A 10,521-nucleotide genomic window follows, 5' to 3' on the forward strand; every position below is an offset into this window, starting at 1 on the left:
TAGTGACTCTGATACAGACAGGTGCACGTGTACACACACACACACATGCACTAACACACGCCCACATTTTACAACTCAGATGGACTGGCAGAGCTGCTGTTTACTTGGCTGTTCCCAGATATGTTAGTCTTCTCTGTTTGCCTGGGTTTGCAGCACCAGGGCTAATCCAGAAGCCAGAGAGCCCCAAGGTCCCTTGCCCCAGGATGAGTGGGGGCATCCTTTCTCCCCCTCCCTGCCCCTGGCAGGACTGAGAGTGGGCAGCACCAAGGTGCAGCAGGGACAGATTCAGCAGAGGCAAGCTGTTGTCACACACACAGCTGTTGGACCCTGCACAGTCCATGAGCTGCCTTGTGCCCCAACTGGTCTCACTGGGAGCGCCAGCAGCCTCTCTTGCCATGAAATCTCTTGTCAAGTTCCCTGAGTGTCAGTCCCACAAACATAGCACTTGATTGTGCCTGGTTGTCAAAGGGCAGGGTAACCAGGCCCTTGGAAGTCACACATTCCCTGGGGCACTGATAGGTCCTCACAGGCCACTCAGATCTCAAGCTAAGTGTCACCTTTTTGGGAAGCTCTTTTCCTATGAAAGCTCTCTAGATGTAACCATCCTATAACACTGCCTTCTTTCTTACACACNTCTGTGTGTCTGGGCTCTCTTGATTTGCTCTGCCAGAAACGGAATGCCAAGAGAGGCAGCAGATCTGTCTGCCTTGCTCACTGTGGATGGCAGGTAAAGTGGTAAAGTGGACACTTGCCCTATGTCCTGAAGANCTGGACATCTTGTCCTCCAGTGCAGTGGCATCCCCAATGATGCTTGCTAAGTGGTCGGCTAAGTAGCTCTCCGGAAGAAGCTGGACGCAGTGTGAAAGAGAGCAAGCCTGGGCCAGCAGAGAGGGAGATGGCAGACCTTGGGCTAGGGTTAGGCTTGTTCCTTGACTGGTACTCCAGTCCTTTTCTGTTANATAATGCAGTCTCTTGGTCACTCTTAGCCTTTCCTAGTGTGATGCCCAGAGCTAGAGGTGAGAAGGCAGATAATCCTTGGGTAGGGAACTCTAGGGAGGCCGCATTGGCAGGAGAGGTCCCTGGTAGCTGGATACTGTGAGGCTGTATTGGAGCCCCTTAGAGCAGCATGGTAATGAAGAGCTGAAGAGGGAACAAAGAGAAACTTTCCCAATTATTAATAAGGCCATAGCCCCATCCATCTTAATGAGACAGGGTGAAAAAACCCAGTGGCCAGGCCGCCAGTGCACAATAGGATACAATGGAGACCTTGCTTTCCCTTTAAAAGCCAGGAATGAAAGACAGACAGAAGGGGAAAAGCCATGCAGATTGGGAAACAGTTCCAAGAGTCCACCTCCGATGCCCCCTATAAAGAGTCACCCACTGTGCAGCCACAGCTGTGTGCAAAGGGCAGAGGGCACCGTGGTCCTCTGTTGGCGAGGACAGGAGGAGGGTCAGATGCATAACGGCCCCCACAAGTAGAGAGTGATTTGGCATCCAGGCAAAAAAGCCTGACTCCTGGGCACAACACAGCCCAGCATGCATTGCGGCTCTGGAATGACTTAGCGCCCGATACACTAAGCGGTTCTCAAAAGGAGCTGAACATTTGGGGACTTTTGAGCTCCCCATCCGTGCAGCCACTACTACTGTGACTAGCAATGATTTTCTGACAAAGCTGGGCATAGTGGCACATGGTTGTAATCTCCAACACTTGAGAGTTCTAGGCCTGCTTTGGTAAGACAAGGAAGGAGGGAGGGAAGGAAGGCAGGAAGGGAAGAAGGAAGGAAGGAAGGAAGATATAGAGGGGAGGGAGAGAGGAAGCAAAGAAAGGAGGAAGAGCCAGGCAGTGGTGGCACACGGCTTTAATCCCAGCACTTGGGAGGCAGAGGCAGGCAGATTTTTGAGTTCGAGGCCAGCCTGGTCTACAGAGTGAGTTCTGAGACAGTGAGACAGCCAGGGCTACACAAAGAAACCCTGTCTTGAAAAACCAAAAAAAAAAAAAAAAAAAAAAAAAAAAAAAAAAAAAAGAAGGAAAGAAAGGTGGAAGGAAGAGTTTTCTGGGCTTGGGTTTTCAGATCCTTTTTGTTAAATAAAGTACTTTGGGCAAATTTCTTGTTGTTCTTGTTGTTGTTTTATTGGTTATTTTATTTATTTACATTTCATGTGTTATTTCCCTTCCCAGTTTCCCCTCTGCAAACCCCCTAATCCCATTCCTCCTCCCCCTGCTTCTATGAGGGTGCTCCCCCACCCACCCACTCCTGCCTCACCGCCCTAACATTCCCCTATGCCGGGGCATCGAACCTTCACAGAACCAAGGGCCTCCCCTTCTACTGATGCCAGATAAGGCCATCCTCTGCTACATATGCAGCTGGAGCCATGAGTCCCTTTGTGTGTACTCTTTGGTTGGTGGTTCATCCCTGAGAGCTCTGAGAGGTTTAGTTGGNTGATATTATTGTTCTTCCTATGGGGTTGCANATCCCTTCAGCTCCTTCAGCCCTTCCCCTAATTCCTCCATTGGGGTTCCCCGGGCTCAGTCCAATGTGAGCATCCACATCTATATTAACCAGGCTCTGGCAGAGCCTCTCAGGAGACAGCTATATCAGGCTCCTGATGTGGGCATCCNTGCAATTTCTTCTAACTCACCGACCTCCTTGACTTGCTGAGAAGGTCACGTCAGACTTACAAAACCAATCCTGAGGTATTTGACACACACAAGGCAGGCTTCAGGAAATCTCGAGGCAGAATCTGAAGCTCACTTGGGCTTGAGAGCAGGTGGTGACCTTGGAGAATGGACCTGTCTGGTGGACCCTGATTTCTGGGTCCTGCACCCTGTGGCTTAATCTGGTACTAGTGGCACTTGATCCAGATGAGATTCTGAATATCCTTGGAAAGGTGGGGACTTTTCTTATTCTCAGAGAATATGCGCTGACGCCGAAGCTCCAGCAGAGGTTTCCTTGGACCCCCTGCTTGATCTTCTGCTTCTGGGGTTTTCTCCTCTTTATAAGGGAGCTGGAGGAGGGGGGCTGAAGGAAGGAGGTACCATCTGTGCTTTGAGGTTTCTTAGAGAGCCTCAAGGAAGGTTACACAGACATTGAGTCAGAGCCGCAGCACAAAGGTAGACTGTATGGGAAGAAGAGATCTGGTCTCAGTCCTACAGGTTTCCTGAAGATGCTCTTGGTGGGAGATACTGATAGCACTTGATAGGGGTGGGGTGTAGAAATAGGAGGTCTCAGATGAGCCCTGGGGTGTCTGGGACCCAGGGCAAGTGTGCGTGGATAAAGAACAAGGCTGGATACTCACACATGGCTTCCCTCTAGAGAAGCCAAGTTGGATCCCAAGGACAAATGTGCTTCCTTCTGTTCAGGATTTGGTGGCTTTGTGGGAAATCCTTATAAGCCTTTTTGGCTCCTGGCTCATACCTAGCCATGCTTCAGGTATCTGAGTCACTGAACTCTGTTTCCTTCTCCATTCCAGGGACACATAGGTCCCACAGACTTCCCCCAGAAGGGATGAATACCTTTTGACTCCACAGATAACCCAGATATTCTTTGCAACACCCAAGGTACGCTTTCCCCCATCCTGCCCTCTCCTCGGTACAGGATCCAATCCAAATGGCAAAGGTGTTTGGTGTGGCAAGTTCTTACAAGATGAATTCCTGTAGTCTGGAAAAAACACATCTTCCAGTATAGCCCTGGGTATGGCAGGGATATGACCCTCAGGGTCTCCCTCTTGGTATGGCCTCTCTGTGGCAGGCTACCTCTGGTAACACATGTACCATGCAGAGGAAGAGCAGGAGGGTGGAGGGGCCTGAGGTAAACCTACTTCAGGAGGGAGATCAGAGGCCTGGTCACTTCAACAGCTTACTCTGTGACCTCTAGCAGGCTGTATATGTCTCTGAGCCAGCTTCAGCACTTTAGAGCTCCCCTGTCCAGATGTGGAGCAGGTGGAAGACATTTGGAGACTCTTCTTCTTCTTCTTCTTCTTCTTCTTCTTCTTCTTCTTCTTCTTCTTCTTCTTCTTCTTCTTCTTCTTCTTCTTCTTCTTCTCCTCTTCCTCCTCCTCCCCTCCTCCTCCTCCTCTTCCTCCTTCTTTTTAATGGAGAGGACATTAATAGTTCAATGACTAGATAGATGCCCAAGGGGGAGTGCAGGAAGTCCAAGAGAGCAGACTGGGGGTGGAGGGAGGCAAGAGAGAATAGGTACATGAACAGGAAAGTGAGCCAGAGACTGAGAGAGAACATGCAAACTTGTACCAACCTTGCACATAGTAGGAGCTCATTAAATATCTGTTGATTGATTGTTGGCCTGAGAGATCCCCCCCCCTCGCTTCTGTGTGGTCTGGAAGGAAGATGGAATATACGATTCCACATGCACCATGAAGCGGACAATAGGGGCACTTATCCAGAAAATGAGAAGCCTAGATCTTTTGCAATATCCACCCAATGCTTNAAATGAAGGAGGATTTTTAAGAAGCTGTGTAATTGAGCCTTAAGAGCCTCGAATTATTCTCTGTGCCCTGGGTTGATTCTGTGCTGCCAATCTGTCTTCTTTTTAAAAAATTAGGACTTCCTCTTTTACCTTATTTACAAAAGTAGCCTATATAGTCATTGAAGGAACTATACAAATGAAGAAAATGGAAGAAGATCTCAGGATCCAGAAGTAGTAAANACTTTAGGGGACTTCCCCCCATACCTTAGGGGATAGNTTTTCTTCTTTTCACGTTCTCTTCTCAGCTTTCTTTCTGAGAATGCCCAAATCTCATGATATGTACATCTGTAGTACACTTTCTCCAAACAACTCTTGTAAAATCATCTACTTATTCCTTTATTCATTCTGCAATGTTATTTATTGAGTTTNCTACACGCTAGAGCACTGTCTTATGGGATAGAGAAACAGCTAACTGTAATCTCTGGCCTCAGGAAGCTGTTTTGTGTTGGCAGTGTTGGAAGGTAGACTGAATAAGAGAGCCAACCTGTGGTACCTAAGGGAATCAGAAAATGTGGGAAGGAAAGCAACAAAAAGGGTCCCCATGATGGAGAGGGGAGAGACCTCACCGAGTAGGGATGTCTGAGGGAAGCTGGGAGAATTTCTTTTCAAAGATGCCCTGCTTTCTAGGTCAGATCTTTAAGGGCTTGGGATGACTTTCTCAGGACCACAAAAAAAACAAAAAAACAAAAAAACAAAAAAACAAACAAACAAAAAAAAACAGGGAGAAACAAGTATCGATGCTGATTATGTAATATCTCAGGAGAAAATGCAGGGCTGGAAGCAGTGGGGTGCTTGTTTAGCATGCATGAATGCTGTGAATGTCGGGGATCCTGGTTTCCCTGGTGCTGGGGGTGGAGTGGGTAGAAGAGGAGAGGGAGAAGGAGCAGAGAAGACTGTAAGGAGGAAAGGGTGGGGGAGAAAGAGGGAGGGAAGAAAGGTAGGTGCTAAAAGCCTAGGACTGTGAGCCTGGTTTTGTTTATAAGGTGCTAATTGTATCCGTGGCAGAAGAGAAAGTCAAGGGTNGGTGGGCTCTGTANGGGAAAAGAGGCACACAGCATCTCTTCATGGCCGTGCCTACCTGGTCACCCGCCTGTCTTCAGTTTTAACCTGGGAGCTATGGGAATTAATTTTTTTAAAATGTCTAACAGGTTAACTATGTTTCTGGCATCAGCTCTCCTCTGTTCCCGGCCATCTTTGCCAATGACTGTAGCAATCACTAAACATTCGCTTTGCTTGGGGGGCTTTCCGTTTTTTCAAACGGTTTTCTGTTAGGATGGTAAAGGGAACCTTTACAGTAGAGTAACCATTCTTTTAACATCAGGTGTCAAGGTGTGAAGGGTCTCAGCCTACCTAGCCAAGTTTCCTCCCACAGGAAGAACCAGGACTAGAGAGGAGTGAAGAGATTGCCCAAGGGCATGCAGGTCCTTACACTTAGAAACGGAACTCTTTACTCCACAGTGTTCTTCCATGAGGCAGGTGCCTTGCAGCCTCACATGTGACAGCATGTTCCCTTCTAGCAGCCACATGGATCTTTTTTTTTTTCTTCCGTAAAACCCCAGATAATAAAGTCCACTAGAGCCCACCACTGGTGCTGGAGAGCTTGTGTTAAATACATGCTCTCTTTCTGCCCATTTTCTGAGTGGCAGCCCCTCCCCGCCTCTCAACCCCTGTGTCTCTGCCGCGGTAAGTCTAATGGTTAGTGTCCACGTCAAGCGCAAGGGTCCAGGAGAAAGCCCGTGCCCGGGTCCCCAGCATCCAAGAGGCTTGGAAGCATCGAGGATGGACTTTGTCTGGCCAGCTCCACTCTGCTCCGGAGTGGAAGAAAACCAGTCATTTGGCAAAAATCAGCTCAGTTGTCACCATTGTTCTTAAAGAGGCAGGGCTCAATAGTGGGGGCTAATGTATTCTATTATGCATACAGCTCTCACTGGGTGCTGGGGGGGAGGGCTGCATTCTTCTAGATCCCTCCCCCAACCCTGCTCCAGCCCTGCACAGACCCCCTCTAGCACTAGAGAGGAGCCCTGAAAAACAGCCATGGGGCANCACTGCTGGTGGGACCGTGAAGTGGGGACAAAAAGAGGAGCAGAGAGTGACCNAAGGCCTGGCAAGAGGGCCAGAGATGCCTGTGGGATGGAGACAAGTGGATGCTGGAGGTAGCTGGTGGCTTCTATGACATGGGACATGTGGCTCCTGCCTGGGCCCTGGCCTTTTTTAATATCCCATTTCTTCAGAGGACAGTCACCAGTTACACAGCTGAGCCCCTTGTCTTCTGTTCCTACCCACCAGACACATGGCTCTTCCAGGAGGCCTGGGGGCAGGGACATCGCACATCTTTTTTTCTAAGGCCAGTTATAACCAGACCAGGACAAACATGAAGGACAGAAGAAAAGGGCGAGGGGCTTCAGGAAGGGCTTGTCACATCGGGCCTTAAGTGTAACGAATGAGGCCGTGAGAGCCATTGCCCCTATATTGTTCAGCTTTTCAAACCTAGGCTTGCACCCAGAACCTTCCTGGGTGGAAAACTATGCCCAAGGAGGAGGGAAAGCTGGAGGGTTCGGCTGGCTCCAGTGTCTTTCCTAACAGGTCCCTGGGTTGGAAGTGTGGCTTTCCTGAGCCCCAGGCTGGATGAGCTCACTCCTCAGAGCTCGAGCTTCTTCTCTGGACATCAGCACTATCTCATTTCTTGTCCTTTGTTCCCTCCCTTATTATCAGTGAACTTGCCCTTGGAGGTACCTGAGTCTGTCTTATAAAGAACCAGAATGAAAACCTGCTCTTTAGAACAGTTTGGTGAGGAACGAACAAGCCATGCAAATATGTGCCTGTGGATGTGTGTATGTGGGCGTGTGTGCAGTGTGTGTGCTTGTGTGTACGTGTGTATATGTATGTGTATGCCTGTGTGTGCACACATGTGTGTGTGCACATGCTTGTGTATGTGTGCATGTGTCTATGTGCCTATGTGTGTGAATGCATGTGTGCTTGTATGTGCATGCGTGCATGTGTGTGTATGCATGTATATGTATGTATGTGCATGAGTGTCTGGAAATGTTATGTGTATATCCATGTGTATGTATATGTACCTGTGTATGTATATACATGTGTGTGTGTGCACATATGTGTGTACATGTGTATGTGTGTGCCTGTGCCTGTATGCATGTCTGTGCATGTACATGTATGAATGTGTGTGTGTGTGAGAGAGAGAGAGAGGAAGAGAGAGAGGAAGAGAGAGAGGAAGAGAGAGAGAGAGAGAAGAGGGAGGCACCCAATATCATCACCACAGGCTTATACACAGTGACCTCATTTCCTTCCAGTAGGCCTATTTTCTAAAGGCTCTACTCTTTCTCAGTAGAGGCTGGTGACCAAGCATTTAGCACATAGGCTTTGGGGCATGTAAGATCCAAACTGTGATGTTGACTGTGGTATCTCCTCGGGCTCAGCTTCCCATCTCTACCTGCCCTATGACATCATGCTGTGAGTTTCCCTTCTTATCTCTGCATGCATCTCTCCTGAGGGATCAGGCAATCCATCTCCAGGTTCCCTCTTCTCCACAGGNTCCAGCTCACACCCTGGGGCACCATGCATAGATGGTCCACCAACTTCTGGAATCTGGGGAGCAGAGTGTAGAGAGCCCCCGCCACACACTGAGCTGCATTTGGGGAGACAAGGAAACTAGACTCCCGTGTGACATNCCCATTAATTGCGAGGAGACAATTTCCATGGGAGGGGGATGGAAATAAAACCCAAAGCTGGGAATTCGAATGAATGGAGGCCATGCAGAATGTGGAACATTCCATCCTCCACAGAGAACACATTCTCCTTTCAGAGGACATAACGATAGCAGTAAAAGTGGCCTTGCAGGATGAAGCACNCGAAGACTTCGCAGGGACTTAAGGAACAGCCGGTTATATCGTTTTTGGATGGACCCAAACTGTTGTAAACCCCTTCACACCAGAGCAGTTAATGCAGAGTGTGGAAAGCCTGTGTTAGGGCCAAGTGACTCTATTTGGGAATTTGTTATTTACGTAGCTTTAGACTGTGTGTTAAACAATTCAGTGGTCTGACTATAGTTAAAAAGCAAAAGGGCTTTATGGACAAATTATAGCTTTCTGGTGGGACACTGTGGCTTTTCCTGTAACGCTGTAAATATTAGAAGGATCTGATAAAAGGCTGTTCTTGGGTAGAGACAGATCCTGAATGTTCTAAGGTGAGAAAGAGCTAGGCGATCCCAGAAGTCTCCCCTCCCCTGCTTCCTCTTCCCACCCAAGAGTCTAATTTCATGCCTCCCTCTGAATCCTCTGCCCTCAAGGAGGCAGATGGACCTCTCTGTGCTCATCAATCTCATCTTCGGAAAAAGTGGGCCTTCAAGGACTCCCCGAGGGCTGCAAGACAGAGGGTGACCGTGCACTGTGTGCTCACAGGCTGACACTTCCAGCCACACCAAATAGACTGTCACAGCATGTAGTGGAAGCAGGAACCCACCACTGGGTGCAGAGGAGAGGCTCCTGAGGAGGAGGAGCAAGCATCTCTTGTCTTAAATACACATGGAATTTTCTTGGCTCATCACACTGGAGCATTCTGGATGCAGCTGCTGCTAGTCTGGGGATGGGGTTTTGAGTAGCTAGGAAATAATAAAAATTGATCTTTCAGCCTTTATGTTTTCTAACTACTCTGAAAAGCCCTGTGTTAATGACCTGTACCGTCTAGTTTGCTTTTAGGTGCCTAAAATAGAAAAGCCATCGAGTGTGGATAAAGTGTGATTGGGATAATATAGGTCTTGCCTAAAAGCATTCAGGGTGGGCAGCTCTAGGTTGCTTCTGCTGTTCTGTTCCAGCATCACTGTGTGCTGGGGTTCACAGTCAGGCTTTACGTCCCGGTGTTGTAGCTGGATTTCAGATAGGACACAGAGGGAAGAGCCAAGGTGCATAGCCTCTAAGGCTGTCTGCTTTACACTTTCCCACATACCAGCATCTATTTACTGGTCACTGGTCAGAATTGGGTCGTAAGATTGAGTTCAAGAAGGCAGTCAGCAAGACAGCTCACTGGGTACAGGCACTTGCCACTAAGTCTGATGCCCTAGGACCAACACGGTAGAAGGAGAGAACCTCGTCCCGAAAAGTGCCTTCCAACCTCCAAAGGAGCATTGTGACACACATACACGTAAAGCAAGCATGCACATACACACACATGCCCACACATACATACANGCACATACATATACACACAAGCATGAACACACACATGCACACATGCACATACATATACACACAAGCATGAACACACACATGCACATACACAGAATATAATAAAAATATATGTTTTCTGTTCTCCAGGACCTCTCTATAAGACCTCCAGACAGGTCAGTGAGTTTAGCTAAAGGCCGTGAAGTTTGAGATCCTGGGGAGGTGCTAGTTTCTTGGTCCTGGTGGGGAGCATAGTCCTGCTTATGGGAAACCTAAGCTCAGCCATGAGCCTGAGAGCTGAATGTCTGCCTCTGACCACTGTAGAGCTGCCCCAGAGCTGCCCTGGCTGCACGGCTGGTTTTCCCCGTGTGCAGTCTTCTTGGCTAATGCCTCTCGTTAGGCTTAGATTCCGTTCACTCTCAGCATCAGAAGACTCATGCAACTCCAGCAGACCCTTGCCTCACACCCTTCTCATGGGCACATCCTGAGCCTCCTCAGCCTTTTTATCCAGGTGAGTTCTTCTGGACCACCTCCTATCAGCAGGGTTTCTTTGTCATCTTCTTGGTAGCAGCCTGCACGCTAAGATGATGCTGGCTTAGCTCGTCCCTGTGGCCACCAATCATCCACTGGAGGAGGTGCTGTAGTGTTCACTGTTAATCCTACCCTCCTCCTATCCTAGACCTAATAACACCAAGGCACCTCATAGGCTTGCTTCACCTAGGACCTCTCCTTNTCTTTCCCCTCCCAGACTCTTGAAAAAGCCAGATACAATAATTCACAGTAACAGGTCACTAACTGCCAAAAGTGCTCGGGTTCCTCTCTCTCTCCAGGAATTAGCCAAAGGCAGTCAGACTTAGCAC

This window comes from Mus caroli, chromosome 8 (genome assembly GCF_900094665.2).
Source record: "Mus caroli chromosome 8, CAROLI_EIJ_v1.1, whole genome shotgun sequence".
Lineage (NCBI taxonomy): Eukaryota > Metazoa > Chordata > Mammalia > Rodentia > Muridae > Mus > Mus caroli.